Source organism: Triticum aestivum, chromosome 4D (genome assembly GCF_018294505.1).
Source record: "Triticum aestivum cultivar Chinese Spring chromosome 4D, IWGSC CS RefSeq v2.1, whole genome shotgun sequence".
NCBI classification, from domain to species: Eukaryota; Viridiplantae; Streptophyta; class Magnoliopsida; order Poales; family Poaceae; genus Triticum; species Triticum aestivum.
In genome coordinates, this window is record NC_057805.1 from 177,214,603 (window position 1) to 177,232,772 (window position 18,170).

Here is an 18,170-nt window from a genome sequence, read left to right on the forward strand (position 1 = left end):
CGGTCGAAACGGGGGTCCTGTTGATCGGGAGGGGTGTGGCGTACCGCAAAACAGACGAAACGGACCTCCTACGGTCGAAACAGGGGTCCTGTTCATCGGGAGGGGTGTGGTGTACCGCAAAACAGGACTCCACGGGATACTGTTCATCTCCACTGTCGACCTCCTCCAGCCTCCACGGGCTACCGTCGACTTCCTCTGGCCTCCACGAGCTCCGGTTCATCCAGCCTCCACTGCGCGCTACTCCACCGGCTAATGTTCAACCACCCCTCCACGGGCACCCCTCCACCGTCTACTGTTCATCCAGCCCTCCACACCACGGGTTCCTGTTCATCCAGTGGCAACGCCACCGCTCACTGTTCATCCAACCCCCTCCCCCCCGCAACACTCACTATTCATCCAATCGATCGGCTTCAGTTAGCAGCAGTAGCGAAGGAATCGCTCGATCGGGTTCAGTTAACAGCCATCGATCGATCGCTCGGGTTCAGGAACGCGTAGCCTGCAGTGCAATCGCTCGGGTTCAGTTGGAGCCCAACGCCTCGCTTGGGTTCAGTTAGAGCCAACGCCTCGCACACATGCGCGTACGTGTACGAGAGAAACGCGCATCGCTCAACCCACGACCTCCCACCGTAACCGGGAACTCCCCGAAATTTTCCTCCCCCTTGCTTCTACCACGGTTTTTCCATCATGGACGGCCCAAAGAATGTCATGCAGCTGCGTCTCCGGCCCGCCCAGGACGAAAAGCCCATTTTCTGTCATGATTTTTTTGTCATAGAAGTAGGAGCCCACCACATCTATGATGATACCGGGTTTTGTCACAATTATCGTCATAGAAGTGTCATATGTATGACAGAAAATTTTTCGTTCGGCCCAAAATGTCACGGATGTGTCTTTTTTTTGTAGTTCAAGGGTTGTTGCACCGACGGGAGCCCCCGGCAGGCCTGGCCCGAATGTGCTGTTGAGCACTGTTGGAGTAGGCCTTATCAGGTATACATGCAGGAGGCTTGTGGTAGCTTATTTCTTAATATTTCCTTGCTTCTTCATTAACCTATGTTTGAGTCAGTTTCCTGTTTTCCCGTGCATCGTGCGAGACGCCGAACATGGCGGGGCATCTCTGAATTGGCCCGTGAATGACTTTTACTCACGAGGAGGTAGCTGCCATCTCACTATTCCCAGTGCCTTCGTCCTTTCCGCCACGTACGTCACATGCATTGTGCAGGGTAGGTGACGGATGGCACAGGGAAGGGCGCCGTGGCAGAAACCCGGTCGTCCCGAATTGGCGCAAGAGGGCGGTGGATGAGTCCGGTCGCCGCTAGCTACACAAACGGGTTGGATTAGAAGTAGCCCCCAGTATCGGGTCCCCACTTATCTATAAAAGGGAGCGGGAGGGTGAATGGAGGTATCCATTCTTAGCACTCCCCCTTCTTCTTGTTTGCCTTCTCCATGTTGAGGAAGAGGGGCCGGGGCTCAGCTCCGTACTTTTGTTTAGGGGTGATGATCCTGGAGGTTCGTGTAGACACCCGGGGAGTGAGCTTGGTCCGCGGCCGTAGGAGACGCGACAGTTGTAGTAGGGGCAGCCGTAGTTGGTGGCGATGCACCCATGGTGGTCGCATCGACCTTAGTGTGAGTGGCGTCATGCCTTTTCTTGATGCCGGAGCGCTCGTACTCTTCATACGAGCCATCCGTCCGGGGCTAGGGCATCACCTCCACAGTAAGCTGCCGGAGTCTGAGGACCCGCTGGTGGAGTCTACAGGGCTTCTGGCGCCCACTTGTGGTATTGCGTTCGGGACCTTTGGCGATCCTGGCGCTGCTCTCTCCGACAAAGTTAGGGCAACGCCGAAGGTGGTGACGCCTTTCTGCCCGCCGAAGTGGGGGACGGTGCTCTCAACGCGCTTTGGGCGCCGCCACCACCATCAGCAGTCTCTTTGGGGGAGATGTTGGGCCAGGGGCACAACACCTTCCCGAAGCGACAATGACAAGGTGGAAACTGGCAAAGACGAGGAAGGCAGGTAGCAGGCCGTCAGGTCGGAGTACGATGGCACCGACGTCTTTGTTTTATACTGTTGGCCTGCTGCTCCATTCTTCGACTCTTCCCCTGCCCCTGCCTCGGCACCATCATCACCAGCCTCTTCCGAATGGTTTCCAGGGGAAGCTCTCTTGGTGCCTTCTGCCAGGCGCACCCCATGGTCCAAGTGGTGGTGGTTAGGGCATCACCTAGCCGCTTTATGAGTTTGCCGCCTTCGCAGCCTCGCCACTCCCGATCTTGTCAGGCTCCGTCCCATGGGTCCTAACGGGGTCAGGCTGGGCTTCTGCCCAGGCACTCCTTTTGCCCTCTTCACCTCCCACTGTTATTACTAGGAGGAGAGGGACAAGAAAGGGGTTACGGGGCACTTATCTTTTTCCAGTCTAAAATATGTAAGCGATTGCCAAATTTTAGTCTTAAATATGTAATCTATTTTATCCATGTTTGTGCTCTGCAAGATCTGTACTTGCTTATCTGTATATTAATGAAAAATACAAGCCTTGCCAGGTACTTATGCATGTATCCTATCCATGCAGAGAATGAACGCCTCTATACTTTCAAGTAAACAAGATTCCTCGGCAAGCTGTCTTGTCGGTGCCTTCCATTGTTGCCGCGGGGGATTGGCCTACCGGGCTTCTCAAAAATATGGAAGGGAACCGACCCCTTGTCAACCCTTTTCCGCCAAATGCCACTATAACCTTCTCGACCGAAGCAATATTCAAGTCAAGGGATGGGAGCACAAATGTTTTGAAGGTGACAAGGTTTCTCTATGCACGAGTTTTCTTCTTACAAAGACATGTATGGATAAAAAGAGAACTTATCTGTTTGGCCCGTAGAGGATCAATATGTAAGCTTGCTCTCCGTCTCTTCTTCCCAGGATCGGATCCGTGGCAAGAGTCTTGTAGTTAGTGCAAGGAAAAACATAGCAGCATATGACCTCATCTAAATGACCATGGCATGCTTATGCTAAGGTAATCATGCATGTATGTTGTTTTTAGGGCACCAGCGCTTCGATTATTTATCTGTTGCTCAGGGTGTGCGCCTGGCTTTGTACAAAGGGTTACATGCAACATCGGCAAGACTTGTACAAAAGGGTGGTTGCCGGGGCAGGGCCCGGCAGCCGCGCCTTACGGGTACAACTAGCGAAGATGCTCAATATTCCATGAGTTTTTCATTTTGATGCCATCTTCCGTCTCCAGATGGACTGCGCCAGGTCTGGTGACTTGTACTATCCGGTAAGGGCCTACCCACTTCGGCGTCAACTTGTTGGAACCCTTGGCGGACTGAACACGGCCAAGGACAAGGTCGCCTTCCTCAAGGCTCCGGGCATGGACCCTGCGGCTGTGATAGCGGCGCAGGGCTTGCTAGTAGTGTGTGGCATGTACAGCAGCCCGAAGACGGTTCTCCTCAAGGAGCATGGCGTCGTCACGCTGGTGCTGCTCTTGCGCTACTTAATCGTAGGAAAATACTCAAGGTAACCGGTATATGAGTTCGGTGGGGAACACTGCTTCTGCCCCATAGACTAGGGAGAAGGGAGTCTAGCCAGTAGCTTGATTTGGTGTCATACGGAGGTACCAAAGAACCACAGGCAGCTCGATCCAACACCTGCCACACTTTTGCAACCTATCAAATGTTCTTGTCTTGAGTCCTTGCAGCACTTCAGCATTCGTCCTCTCAGCTTGTCCAGTGCTTCTGGGATGGGCAACAGAGCCAAATGAAACCTTGCTTCCGAGGGTTCGAATGTACTGCATGAAGGAACGACTTGTGAATTGGGTGCCGTTGTCAGTGATGACTCTGGCTGGCACGCCGAAACGGCACACCGATCCCTTTAAGAACTCGATAGCTAATTGTGCGGTCACCTTCCTCACGAGCTCCACTTCAGGCCACTTTGTAAACTTGTCGACTGCGACGTACAAGAATTCAAAGCCCCTGTAGCACGGGGTAAGGGGCCCAAGATGTCTAGCCCCCAGACTAAAAATGGCCATGATAACGGGATCATCTAGAGAGCTTGAGCAGGTTGACGGATTTTCTTGGAGTGGAACTGGCAGGCTTCACATCTGTGACTAGCTCGATTGCATCTTGGAGGGCTGTGGGCCAGTAGAAACCTTGCCGGAAAGGCTTTCCAACCAAGGCTCTTGATCCAATATGAGAGCCGCACGTGCCTTTGTTTATTTCTGCCGATAGTTCTTCCACTCTTCTCTACAAATGCACTTCAATTTCACACCGTTGGGCCTCCTTCTGTATAACGTGTCATCAACAAACTGATACATGCTGGCCCTCCGGGCTACTCTTTCAGCTTCTTTTTGCTCTTCGGGAAGTTCTCTAGTTTGGAGGTAGTCGACGATGTGTTGTGCCCAGGTTGGAACTTGTGGCTCGACAACTAGGGCCAATGGTACCTCCTCACTTGTGGGAGCGCCTGCCTCAACCATAAAGACATGCGGTCCTGTGGGAGAGTGTGGCTCGCCCAGCAAGGTGGAGTTGTTCCTGACAGCTCCTCTACCAGGGACCTCTAAAGGTTCTGCCGGTAAACGCTTGCTGGAGTCCAACTTCCTCCTCTTCCTAGCCATCGCCAATGGAGATACTGATGGTTGAGTCAGATGGAGGACAAAGGTCCCTGGTTCCACAGGGAGCTTTTGTGTGGCACACTTTGACAGATAATCAGCGGTGCTATTTTTCGAACGCGGTATGTGCTCCGTTTGCAATCTGTGAAAGTGTTCCTCCAACTTCCTCACCTCTTCAACGTATTCCTCCATTAACGGGCTCTGGTAATCCTTGTTGACTTGCCTCACCACAAGTTGTGAATCTCCACGGATGATGAACTTCTTAATCCCCAACTCTATCGCTATCCTGAGCCCGGCAAGGAGCCCTTCATATTCAGCAGTGTTGTTTGTAGTCACCTTCCGGGGAAAGTGCCTTTGGACCACATACTTCAGGTGCTCTCCGGTGGGTGCAACGAAGAGCACGCCAGCCCACGCACCCTGCAGCGAGAAAGCACCATCAAATTACATGATCCACTCTTGGAGTGCCTCCTTGCCGGGGATCACTGTTTCCAGCATCTCTTCGTCTGGGGTAGGTGTCCACTCTCCAATGAATTCTCCCAGCGCTCTGCTCTGAATGGTCGAGGTGCTTTTGTAACTCAGTCCAAAGCTTGATAATTCCAATGCCCATTCAACTATTCTTCCGGTTTCCTTGGGGTTCCTTAGTATGCATTGTAAAGGGAAACGGGTGACAACCGTGATCTCGTGGGCTTGGAAGTAGCGGCCCAGCTTCCTCGACGCCATGACGAGGCCAGAGCTTAGTTTCTGCACCCCAGAATACTTTGATCTAGCCCCCTGCAACACGGAGCTTACAAATTAGACTGGTCGCTGCACCACCTTCTTCTTTGTCGTGGTCTTGGGATTGCCTTCACTACCCTGCTCTTCTTTCTCTTAATCCGCACTCGATTCTTCCGTGACTGGTTCACTTCCCTCTCCGGAGAGGATAGTAGCTGCAGCTACTCTTTCTTCCACTTCCCATCGTGCCACTAGTGCTGCGCTAACCACTTGATTGGTTGCCGCCAGATATAGTAGCAACGACTCTTATGGTTTGGGAGTGACCAAGGTGGGAACAGAGGAAAGGTAAGTTTTGAATTCCTGCAGCGCCGCTTCCGCTTCTGGGGTCCACTTCATGGGCCCCGCCTTCTTCAAAATTTTGAAGAATGGTAGGGCGGCTGGGTAGACATGGAAATGGTCTACTCAGCGTGACAACACATCCAGTTAAACACCTCACGTCCTTGACTGTCTTTGGTGCTTGAATTTGCTTGATTGCTCTGATCTTGTTGGGGTTGGCCTCTATCCCCCGGTGATATACAAAGAAGCCAAGTAGCTTGCCGGAGGGAATGCCAAACACACACTTCTCTAGGTTAAGCTTGAAGTTGATCTTGTGCAGGTTTGCAAAGGTTTCTTCCAAGTCCTGAATGAGTGTTGATCTGTCCTTGGTCTTAACCACTTTGTCATCCATGTAAGCGTCAATATTCCTGTGCAGCTGAGACTCAAAACTAATTTGCACTGCTCTTGCAAAGTTGGACCCAGCACACTTTAACCCAAAGGACATCCGTATAAAGTAGTACATGCCACATGGGGTTATGAACGTGGTCTTCTCTTTGTCTTCCTTGGACATGAATATCTGGTGGTGCCCGGAGTAGGCATCCAAGAAGGAAAGAAGATCACATCCGGAAGTGCAATCCATGATCTAGTCGATGCATGGCAAGGGGAATGGGTCCTTCAGGCATGCTTTATTCAGATTTGTGAAATCAATACAAATCCTCCATGTCGGTGCACCAAAGTAGGGGCTCTCTTTTTTGCCCCTTTACCTATGCATGGGCAGTCAGAGCCGCACCCACGACCACACTTAGTAGGGCAGAGGAGGGAAGCAGAAGTGCAAGGCTTCCAGAGCAGCTCTCCAACCAAGGGTGCAGAAGACGGAGCGATCATACAGGCTTCCTCCTGGCAAGACCCTTGCCGAGGGGGCCTACACAGCCCCGGTCAGAGCCTTGACAGGGCATCTCGCCCAACACCAACATCCCAACCACCCTTGAGCCTGAGAGTTCCGACACCATCGACAGCATTGGAACCAAGGCTCGGGAAGTGCCTGCATGGTGGCATGCAGATCTTTGTGAGAGAGAGCCTACAAATCCTACATGAGGGCCAGAAGGCAAGACAATCACAAGGCTCCTTGCCGAGGATGCCCACGAGGCCCCGGCAAGGCTCCTTGCCAAAGACACTCACAACGCCCCGGAAAGACTCTTGCCGAGGGTGCTCACAAGGCCCCGGCAAGACCCTTGCCGGGAATATACGTGAGACCGTGGCAAGACCTTGCCACCCCATCACCGCCCCAGCTCAGCGGCGAACACACCAACTGAAGCAAGTACCCACGTGGCAGTACGTGGGTACTAATCCAACTAGCCAAACACCTGCGTGGTCTCATACAGATCTTCATCAAGACCCTACCACCACGCCAACTCACCAGCCTGCCAGCCTACATGGTGTTGCATGCCTCGTTGGCCGGACGCGCGTCGGAGCAAGGCGGAGCGGCGACGGACGGGACAGGCCTCGTTACCGCCCCCGATAAAGCAAGTGGACACCTAAGAAGTGCATTTAATGCGCTTTGTCCTGTCATGACAGGCAATAAGCCTGTACACTGTATACCTTTCCACCCCCTTTGTGCCACTATGGCAGCCCCTTTTGACTATAAAAGGAGGCCCGAGGCGTACTAAATGGGGACTCGGATCTTTTGGACGACACACGCATCGTAGCTAGTTCAAGAACTCAAGAACACTCAAATATAAACCAAAGCAGGACTAGGGTATTACACATCCTCGCGGCCCGAACCTGGGTAAACGATCCTCGTGCTGGCTTCTAGACCCGCTCTTTGCACAACCTCGCGCCCGCCAACCGTAGCAAAAGGGATCCCAGTGATCCCATAGGTCTCGTTTCCCCCGACATCTCTGGCGCCCCAGGTAGGGGGCGCCGTTGTGGAAATCCGGTCTAGTTGGCCCAGCGGCATCATCGTGGTCGTAACTCCAAGGAAGAAGACGACCGAATGAACGTCATCATTTGCGGGTGCAGTAAGCGCTCGCGTTGCGGCAGAAAAGCTAAGTCATGCGAAACTTTGAGTAATTCCTTTATGTATAAGGCTGTTTTCCTCGGAGATCCTGCTTTTGGTATGAGAAACTTGCACACAATGGGGGCCTTCTGCTATTGGCAACGCCCTTGTTCTGTTTCGAGTCCGCTCAAAAGTTCGGGCGGCCGCTCGAGAACGGCAGGGTGGCCTTCCCGCTATTGGCAACGCCCTTGTTCTGTTTCGAGTCCGCTCAAGCGGCCATGCTGAGAACGGCAAGGTGGTTTGCTTGGCCGCAAGCACACCCGGCCGGTTGTTGAGGATCCGTCCTCGAAACGCCGCAGCTTGGGTTTACGCGCCGGCAAGCCTATCCAGTTGAGCGTAGGGTGTACATATAAATAAAGATCGAACCGGAAAATAACATGCATCGTTTCAAAGTACTGCGGAGTTATATTACCCCAATTGTTGTTGCAGTTCTAACTAAAGATAAAAAATTTCTTGGTCATGAACCTACATCGGCGATGAGAAACAGGGTGCCTAGTCCCGGTGCTGGCCCTCTATCCTCCGAACTCCATCGACGCGGCTGATGATGGGCTCGATATGCTCTTCGAGCGCCGCGAGGTCCACACCCTCCCGCAAGCTCTCCAGCGCGGCGCCGAAGTCGATGTTGGGGTTCTAGTACGCCACCTTGGTGAGGACCTTGGTTAGGGCACCCCGGCAAAGCCTCCGGGCCTCCTTGGCTAGAGAGGACGCTCTGTTGGAACCGAGCTGCTCTAGGGCCTCAAGAACGCCCTCGAAGAACAGGGTCAGCTTGGCATTGGGGCTCACACCCGCCTCAGTGGACTACTTGAATCTAGACATGCCCATGGGGGCTAGCTGCGTGGTGAGCCCCTCTACGACGCCGAAGAGGTGGCTGATCCAGAGGTTTTCGCCCTTCACGTAATCCTGGTGGTTGGCAGCGTCGTTCCTCCGCAGCTGCTTCTCGTCCTCCATGGCCTTGGTCAGGGTCTCTTCCCGGACGCGAACCTCCGAAAGCGTCCCTTCAAGACCCTCCAGCTTCAGCTTCAGGTCTTTGATGGAGTCATTGGCCCTGGAGAGAAACTCGGCTTTGCCGAGGACTGCGGCCTGCGCCTCCACCAAGGCGCCGTTGAGCGTGTCTTTCTCCTTCGCCAGCTCCATGACCTGTTTCTTCAGGCCATCCCGCTCCACCTCCAGCTCCTTCACTCTGCCGGCATGGAACGGGGCTTGGGCACTGAGCGCCTCCCTGTGCCTGTGCTCCAGTTCTTGGCTCCGCAGCACGACGAGCTTCTCGACCTCCTCATCCTTGCCGTGGAGCGTGGCGGCGAGTGCCTCCTCACGAGCGGCAAGGTCCTCCTCCTGGGAGTTCAGCTCGGCCTGGTGCTGATGTCAGGCGGCCTCGTCCTTGGCGGACTGTTCCCTCGCCGCCTCTTGGGCTTCAGGATGCGCTCCTATTTGTGCTCAGCCAACAGATCCTGGCTACCTTCAGTTCCTTGTGGGCTTGGCCGAACCAGGCTTGCGTCTCGATGACGCGTCCCTCGAGATCCGCCTCCGCCTTGTCCACCGCCGCCATCTTGGATTTTGCCTTGTCCAGGCGGGCACGGTGAAGTGCCTGGAGCTTCTGGAACTTGGTGCTCATGGCCCGAAGCAGCTGCTCCTCTTGGGAACCGCCGCCCCCGGCGCTCGGTTCGTCAACGACCTGGAGCCTGGCGGAAGCGAGCGCCTTGTCGTCGAACGCCTCCCCTTTGGTTGGCGCCTTGGTGCTTGCCATTCCTGGGAGGTGGATGAACAGGTCGTCGCCCACCTTCAAGTACTTGCCCGAGCCGGAGGCAGTAGAGGAGGAAGGTTGGTCGTCAACCACCCCCTCCTTGGCAGCGGCATTGCCGACCTCTCCGGCAGGCCCCTTGCCGGCCTCCTCGACAGCGGCCTTGCTGGCCTCCCCAGCAGGCTCCTTGGCGGTCTCTTCAGCGGCGGTCTTGGCGGACTCCTCGGCGGTGATCTTGTTGGCCTCGCCCTCGGCGTCCTTGGCGACCTCCTCAATAATGGTGTCGATATCCTCCCGGTCCGCCGAGGAAGGATCTGGATACCAAGAAGAGAGGATAAGACGGGGCCAAGGTCAAGGGTCAATAAGAAAAAGAAAGAGTGAGGACGGGAAGCAAACGACTTACCCGCTTCAAGCTGGGAAGAAGTAGCTCCCTCCCCTCCAGCATTTGTTGCCGGGGAAGAACCCCCGGTACCCAAGTTCGCCTCGTCCTCCATATGAGTGGGCTAGGTGGTGGATGCCCTTGCCGGGGACGCCCCACGGGGCAGCGTAGTCGAGAGGGGCGGCGTGTTGGGGGTGGCTCCCAGCGGCTCCTCCTGCCGCCGTTCTTCTCCTATGAACCCGGCGAGGTCAGCATCGAGGATTCACACCCCAATGTCCATTAGTGGAGGAGTGAGTGGTGAGCTTACGCTGGGGGCTGGAGCGGGGCCTGCGCCTGGGGCTGCTGTCCGGGCTGCTCTCCACCAACAATGGCGTACGCGAAGTACCCGCCAGGGATTTGTCGCCCGTTGAGGCCTTGGCCTTCTTCGCCGCCCTCTGGGCCAGCGTCTCCACATCCCTGCAAGGATGAAAACAAGTCAAGAAAACCGGCGCGGTCTGAAGGGACGGGGATGATGAAGGTCAAGATGCTTACTCATCCTCCACCTCCTCTTCTGTTGCCTTCCTCTTCCTCCTTGGGCTGAGAGACCCCCAAAGATCGAAGACGACCTCCGTGTCAACATCTGCGGGAGGAGGGGAAGGGGATGTAGTCCGGCAACACTTGGACGAAGAAGAGGCGGTCGCTCTCTTCTTCGCCACCGCGGCCTTCACCACCTTCTTCGCTTCCATGGCCCTCGTCAGGCGCACGGACTCCCCCTCAACCTCTTGCCGCTGCTTGGTCCTGCCGGGCCGGACCGGCTCGCCAGAGCTGGCCCGTAGAGGGACATGCCTTTTTCCCGTGGCCGGAGGGTCGTCAGCCTCGGCCTCTTCCTCGGTCGACTCCTCGACCACATCTTCGATGAGAGGGGACCCAGTGCCGGTGCTGCTGGCCTCGCCGGCAGACTCCACCCATCGGGCAAGCTCCTTCTCCTCCACGGCCGCCTTGGCCTCGTCCTCCACGTGGCCGGTGCTGCCAGCCTCCCTGGCAAGCGCCGCCTTCGCCGCCCTGGCGGTGATGTAGTCTAGCGCCTCCTTGGTGGTGTCCTGGATAAGCAGTGGCTCATCACGGACGTACCTCTCTGATAGGTTGTCGAAGAACTCCTGCACCTGCTCCGCCTCCGGCTCAGCGCAATTTGGGTCAAGGTCGTGCGCGTTGAAGTCCGGCATCATGGCGATGATATCGGTTTGGCGAGAGTTCTTGCTCAGCGGGACCACTCCTGCCGGCAACCTGAACAGATGCCCCTTGCCGGCCTTCACGGTCTTGCCGACTCTCTCAGCCCTGCCGTCGACACCCACATTGAGCTGAAAAAGCCTCTGACAAAAATGGGCATGCCCCATCACCGTGAAGTTGTGCTTCAAGCCAGGGCGAAGCCTCATGATGTCGGCCGCGTTCCTGAAGAGCCAGGCCGGCCTCCCCTTGTTATGCAGTGGGGCGATTCGGCGGCGGATGAAATCGGCCCCAATCATCTCAAGGGTGAGCCCGGCCATGGTGAGGCGATGGATTCTGGTAGTGGCGATCGCCAGCTTCTTGTCATCGGCGTTGGGGTCGCTCAAGTCCTTGCGATGGACTGGCGGGCTCTGACGAACTCGGCAGAACTCCTTCGATCCTCCTCCTCGATCCATATACACCGGCCCCGCCACTCCTCCCACCTCTCCTTCTGGGCGCCCTCCAGATACGTGCCCTTCTCCTGGATCTGTCGGATCAAGGTGACGCAGCCGGAGATGGCACCCCCCGCCTGGATACGGGGATAGAAGTAGTGGCGGAAGAGCGCCGTGCTGGGAACCATTCCGGCGAAGCCCTCACAGAGGTGGGCAAAGAAGGCCTTGCACACTACGGCATTCGGCGTGAAATCAAGAAGATGGAAGCCGTAGGTGTGCATGACATCATTGAAAAAATCGGAGAAAGGGGGACAGAGCCCGCAGGAGAAGTAGTCAACGATGAAAGGATACCAATTCGGGCCTGCCTTAGCAAAATCGGCGGGGACGATGTGCGTGGCCGGATGCCCCGTCGTCTGCGCCCCCCACAGAGGCCTGAAGTAGTCCCTGAGGTGGACCGCATTGACCGTCGAGGGGAAGAGGGCAAGCTGCGTCCGAAGCGCCGCCAACTCTCTCTCCAGCACCTCCTTCTCCCCGGCGTCCTTGGCCACTCCCTTGCCCTTACTGTTTTTGGGTGCCATGGCGACTGGGAAAGAGGTGAGGAATCTAATGGGAAATTGAGGGCAATGGGGGTGCGGCGGCGGCGGATGGAGGCGGGAGTTTCGGCTTTTGTGCTTGAGGAAGAAGGGGGGACGACGGTTCCGAAATTGAAGAGACGCGGAGGGTAAATGAGCAGCACGCCCGCAGTTTCCCCATTTCATTGGGAAGGCGCGGACTGCCTCTTTACCATTAACCACGATGTGACGCATGAGGGCAGCAACCGCCCCACGCACGATCCCCACGTCGCGCATTCAACGTGGGTCGTGGGGAAGCGCAACCAACGAAGAGGTTACCGCAGTAAAACTCCGCCCCACGTGCCCGCGCACCGTTTTGAGCCTAGCCCAACAACGCGTCGCGCTTATGTGTGGCCTAGGCCCGGGGGCTCCTGTCTGTGCACAAAAGTAGGGGCTCTCTTTTGTGCCCCTTTACCTGTGCACGGGCAGTCAGAGCCGCACCCGCGACCACATTTAGCAGGGCAAAGGAGGGAAGCAGAAGTGCAAAGCTACTAGAGCAGCGCTCCAACCAAGGGCGCAGAAGACGGAGCGATCAGACAGGCTTCCTCCCGGCAAGACCCTTGCCGGGGCGGCCTACACAGCCCCGGCAAGAGCCTTGCCAGGGCAGCTCGCCCAACACCAACATCGCAGCCACCCTTGAGCCTGAGAGTTCCGACACCATCGACAGCATTGGAACCAAGGCTCGGGAAGTGCGTGCATGGTGGCATGCAAATCTTTGTGAACACAGAGAGCCTACAAATCCTAGATGATGACCAGAAGACAAGACAATCGCAAGGCTCCTTGCTGAGGATGCCCACGAGGCCCCGGCAAGGCTCCTTGCCGAAGACACTCGCAAGGCCCCGGCAAGGCTCTTGCCGAGGGCGCTCACAAGGCCCCGACAAGACCCTTGCCGACAATATACGCGAGACTGCGGCAAGACCTTGTCGCCCCATCACCGCCCCAGCTCTGCGGCCAACCCACCAACTGAAGCAAGTACCCACGTGGCAGTACATGGGTACTAATCCAACTAGCCAAACACCTGCGTGGTGGCATACAGATCTTCGTGGAGACCCTACCACCACGCCAACGCAGTAGCCAGCCAGCCTATGTGGCGCTGCATGCCTCGTTGGCCTGGATGCGCGTCGGAGCAAGGCGGAGCGGCGACGGATGGGACGGGCCTCGTTACCGCCCCCGATAAAGAAAGTGGACACCTAAGCAGCGCATTTAATGTGCTTTGTCCTGTAATGACAGGCGATAAGCTTGTACACTGTATACCTTTCCACCTCCTGTGTACCACTATGGCAGCCCCTTTTGACTATAAAAGGAGGCCCGAGGCATACTAAAGGGGGATTCGGATCTTTTGGATGACACTCGCATCGTCGCTAGTTCAAGAACTCAAGAACACTCAAATATACACCAAAGCAGGACTAGGGTATTACGCATCCTCGCGGCCCGAACCTGGGTAAACAATCCTCGTGCTGGCTTCTAGACCCGCTCTTTGCACAACCTCGCGCCCGCCAACCGTAGCAAAAGGGATCCAAGTGATCCCATAGGTGTCGTTTCCCCTGACACTCCACTTCCCATTCGCCTTGCACAACACCACTGGGTTTGCCAACCATGTTGGATGTAATACTCCTGTGACCAAGCCAGCTGCCTCAAGTTTCTTCATTTCTTCGGCAATGAACTGCTGCCGCTCCAAAGCTTGCTTCCGGACCTTCTACTTGATGGGCCAGGCATGAGGGCAGACAGCAAGGTGGTGCTCTATTACCTCCTTGGGAACAATGGGGATGTCATATGGTTGCCAAGCAGACACGTCGACATTCGCCTGCAAGAAGGCAATGAGCGCGCTTTCCTATTTGTCGTCAAGGGTAGAGCTGATAGTGAACGTACCTGATACGTCTCCAACGTATCTACCTAAGCTTTTCCTCTTGTTTTGGACTCTAACTTGCATGATTTGAATGAAACTAACCCGGACTAACGTTGTTTTCAGCAGAACTACCATGGTGTTGTTTATTGTGCAGAAATAAAAGTTCTCGGAATGGAACGAAACTTTGCGAGGATTTTTTATATAATAAAAGAGAATTTCTGGAGCCAAGAACCACCGGAGGGGGGCACCTGAGCGGGGACAACACACCAGGGCCGCCCCCCCTTCAGGCGCGCCCAGGTGGGTTGTCCCCACCTGGTGGCCCTGCAGACCCTGAAACAGACGCTATTAAATCCTACTTTTTTAGAGAAAAATCAAGGAGAACGAATTATCACGTTCCACGAGACAGAGCCGCCGCCGTCTCCTGTTCTTCATCGGGAGGCCAGATCTGGAGTCCGTTTGGGGCTCCGGAGAGGGGGATCTTCGTCATCACCAACCCTTCTGCATCGCCAATTCCATGATCTCCCCACCGGGAGTGAGTAATTCCTTCGTAGGCTCGCTACTCGGTGAGGAGTTGGATGAGATTCATCATGTAATCTAGTTAGTTTTGTTAGGGCTTGATCCCTAGTATCCACTATGTTCTGAGATTGATGTTGCTATGACTTTGCCATGCTTAATGCTTGTCACTTTGGGCCTGGGTGCCATGATTTCAGATTTGAACCGTTTATGTTATCACCATTATATGTATATTCTAGATCCGATCTTGCAAGTTATAGTCACCTACTACGTGTTGTGACCGGCAAGCCCGGAGTGACAATAGTCGGGATGACTCCCGGTGATGACCGTAGTTTGAGGAGTTCATGTATTCACCGTGTGTTAATGCTTTGTTCCGGTTCTCTATTAAAAGGATGCCTTAATATCCCTTAGTTTCCAATAGCTGCCCGCCGCCACGGGAGGGTAGGACAAAAGATGTCATGCAAGTTCTTTCCATAAGCACGTATGACTATTTACGGAATACATGCCTACATTATATTTATGAACTGGAGCTAGTGCCGTATCGCCCTAGGTTATAACTGTCACATGATGAATATCATCCAACAAATCACTGATCCAATGCCTACGATTTTCCTACATATTGATCTTGTTAAGTTACTACTGCTATCGTTACTGTTGCACTTGCTACAAAATCACTGCTATCATTGTTACCGTTACTATTGCTGCTGCTACTACTATCAAAACTATCATACTGCTTTCTTACTGATCATTTTGCTACAGATAATTAATCTCCAGGTGTGGTTGAATTGACAACTCAGCTGCTAATACTTACAAATATTCTTTGGCTCCCCTTGTGTCGAATCTAGAAATTTGGGTTGAATACTCAACCCTCGAAAACTATTGCGATCCCCTATACTTGTTGGTTATCAAGACCTTTTTCTGGCACCATTTCCGGGGAGCATAGCTATATTTGTTGAGTCACTATGCTTTAGATTCACCTACTAGAAGTATCTGAAGGATTATAAGACTAAGATTTTTCCCTCTAAGACGAGGGGAGGTAAGGAACTGCCATCTAGCTCTACTTTAGATTCACCTTCTGTTATAAGTAAACTTGCAACACCACCACATGCTATCAATCCTGATATGTCGCAAGTTATTGATGATGCTACTTCTTCTATGAATGATGCTTATGATGATGCTAGTACCTTGCTTGATGATAATGTGCCACTAGGTGAATTTCTTGATGAACAAATTGCTAGAGTAAGACAGCATGATATTGTTGAAACTGATGATGAGCTTGAAACTGAAAATCTTGAAACACCTACTAGAACTAGCCCTCCTAGATATGAATTGCGAAAGGTACCGGAAGGTTACGATGGGTCAGGAGGCAACTAGAGTTATTCTTGCTTGTAAGGATAGAGATGATCTAGAGAAATTATTACGCAAGTATAAAGAAAAATCCCTGAATGCGAAAATGAAGTGTGATCCTAAGTTTTCTACTTCACCTATCTTTGTTGATGATAAGGATTATGAATTCTCTATTGACCAAGAGTTAATTACTTTGGTTGAATCTGATCCTTTCCATGGTTATGAAACTGAAACTGTTGTGTCACATCTTACTAAGTTGAATGACATAGCCACCCTTTTTGCTCATGATGAGAAAACTCGCTATTACTATATCCTTAAATTATTTCTATTCTCATTAAAGGGTGATGCTAAACCTTGGTACAATACTATTGCTCCTAGTTGTGTGCGTAGTCCCCGGGATATGATTTACTACTTCTGTGAAAAATATTTTCCTTCTCATAAGAAACAAGCTGCCTCATAGCAAATATTTAACTTCGCGCAAAAAGAAGAAGAGAGTCTCCCACAAGCTTGGGGAGGCTTCTCCAATTGCTTAATCCTTTGCCTGATCATCCTCTTAAGAAAAATGAAATACTTGAAATCTTCTATAATGGACTAACCGATGCTTCTAGGGATTTCCTAGATAGTTGTGGTGGTTGTGTTTTCAGGGAACGAACTATTGGGAAAGCTGAAGAATTATTAAATAAAATATTGAGAAATTATGATGATTGGACTCTTCCTGAAACATCATGTAAACCCACTCCGAAGAAGAGGGGTATTTTATATCTCAGTCTTGAAGATATGTAGGAGGCAAAGAAATTTATGAAGGAAAAAGGTATTAAAGCTGAGGATATTAAAAATTTACCTCCTATTGAAGAAATACATGGGCTTGATACACCACCGCTGCCTAAGGTGGTAGAGGTAAATTCTCCAATGAAATGCAATGATAATGATAATCCTCACAATATGCACCCTAGCCAATGCCTTTATTAGTTTGAGAATTACATTAGAAAGCGAGATCACTTGAATGCAAATGTTATGAAACAATTGAAATACAGTTCTGATATGATTGCTCGCTTGAGTGACTTGTTATTTAGAATCTCAAATGATGTTAGAGGTGTTGGGAAGCATGCCTCTATGGTTCAAACTCAGTTAGAACAAGTTTCTAAATCTCAAAGAGAGTTGCTTGATGAAATGAATAATAATATCAATGATCATGCTCTTAGAGTAATGACTAGAGGAGGTAGGATGACTCAGGAACCACTTTATCCCGAGGGACACCCAAAAATAATTGAACAAGACTCTCAAAGAGTTAACGTTGATGCACATTGTCCTTCTAAAAAGAAAAGGAAGAAGAAAAATGATAGGACTTTGCATGCCTCTAGTGAACCTGAAGTAGAAAAACCTCCTGGTAATGATAATCAAGTTTCTATCTCTCATGCTGAAACTCAATCTGGTAGTGAACACTCACCTTCTGATAATGAAAAATATAATTATGAGGTTCATGAAGACATTCAAACAAATAATAACGAACCAAACAATGATGTTGAGATAGAACCTGCAGTTGATCTTGATAACCCACAACCTAAGAATGAAAGATATGATAAAGGAGACTTTGTTGCTAAAAAACTAGGTAAGGAAAGAGAACCGTAGGTTCAAAAACCTATGCCCTTTCCACCTAAGTCAATAAAGAGAAATATGATGAAGAATTTGAACGCTTTGCTGAAATGCCGAGGCCAGTCTTTTTGCGTACTCGCTTGACAGATATACTTAAAATGCCTCCTTATGCAAAGTACATGAAAGACATCATCAGCAATAAGAGAAAAATACAGCAAGCTGAAATCTCCACCATGCTTGCTAATTATACTTTTAAAGATGGAGTACCTAAAAAACTTGGAGATCCGGGAATACCAACTATACCATGCTCTATCAAAAGAAACTATGTGAAAACTGCTTTATGTGATTTCAGAGCTGGTGTTAGTGTTATGCCTTTCTCTTTATATAAAAGACTTGACTTGAATAAACTCACACCTAATGAAATATCTTTGCAAATGGCTGATAAATCAACTGCCATACCTATCGATATTTGTGAGCATGTGCCCATTCTTGTTGCTAATGTTACTATTTTGACTAACTTTGTTATACTTGAGATGCCCGAGGAAGACAACATGTCGATTATCCTTGGTAGACCCTTCTTGAACACTGCAGGGGTTGTTATTGATTGCAGTAAAAGCAAGGTCACTTTTCATATCAATGGTAATGAGCATACAGTGTTGTTTCTGAAGAATCAATTCCAAGTGAATGGTATTAATGTTATTGAAAAATCTCCGACAATCACTATTAGAAGTTTTCAACTACCTCTACCTACTTTCAAAAAGAAATATGAAATGCTTATTGTTGGGGATATTCATATCCCCGTTGAGGTAACTTAGTGATTTACAAAAGTTCTTCAGTTTCATGCTA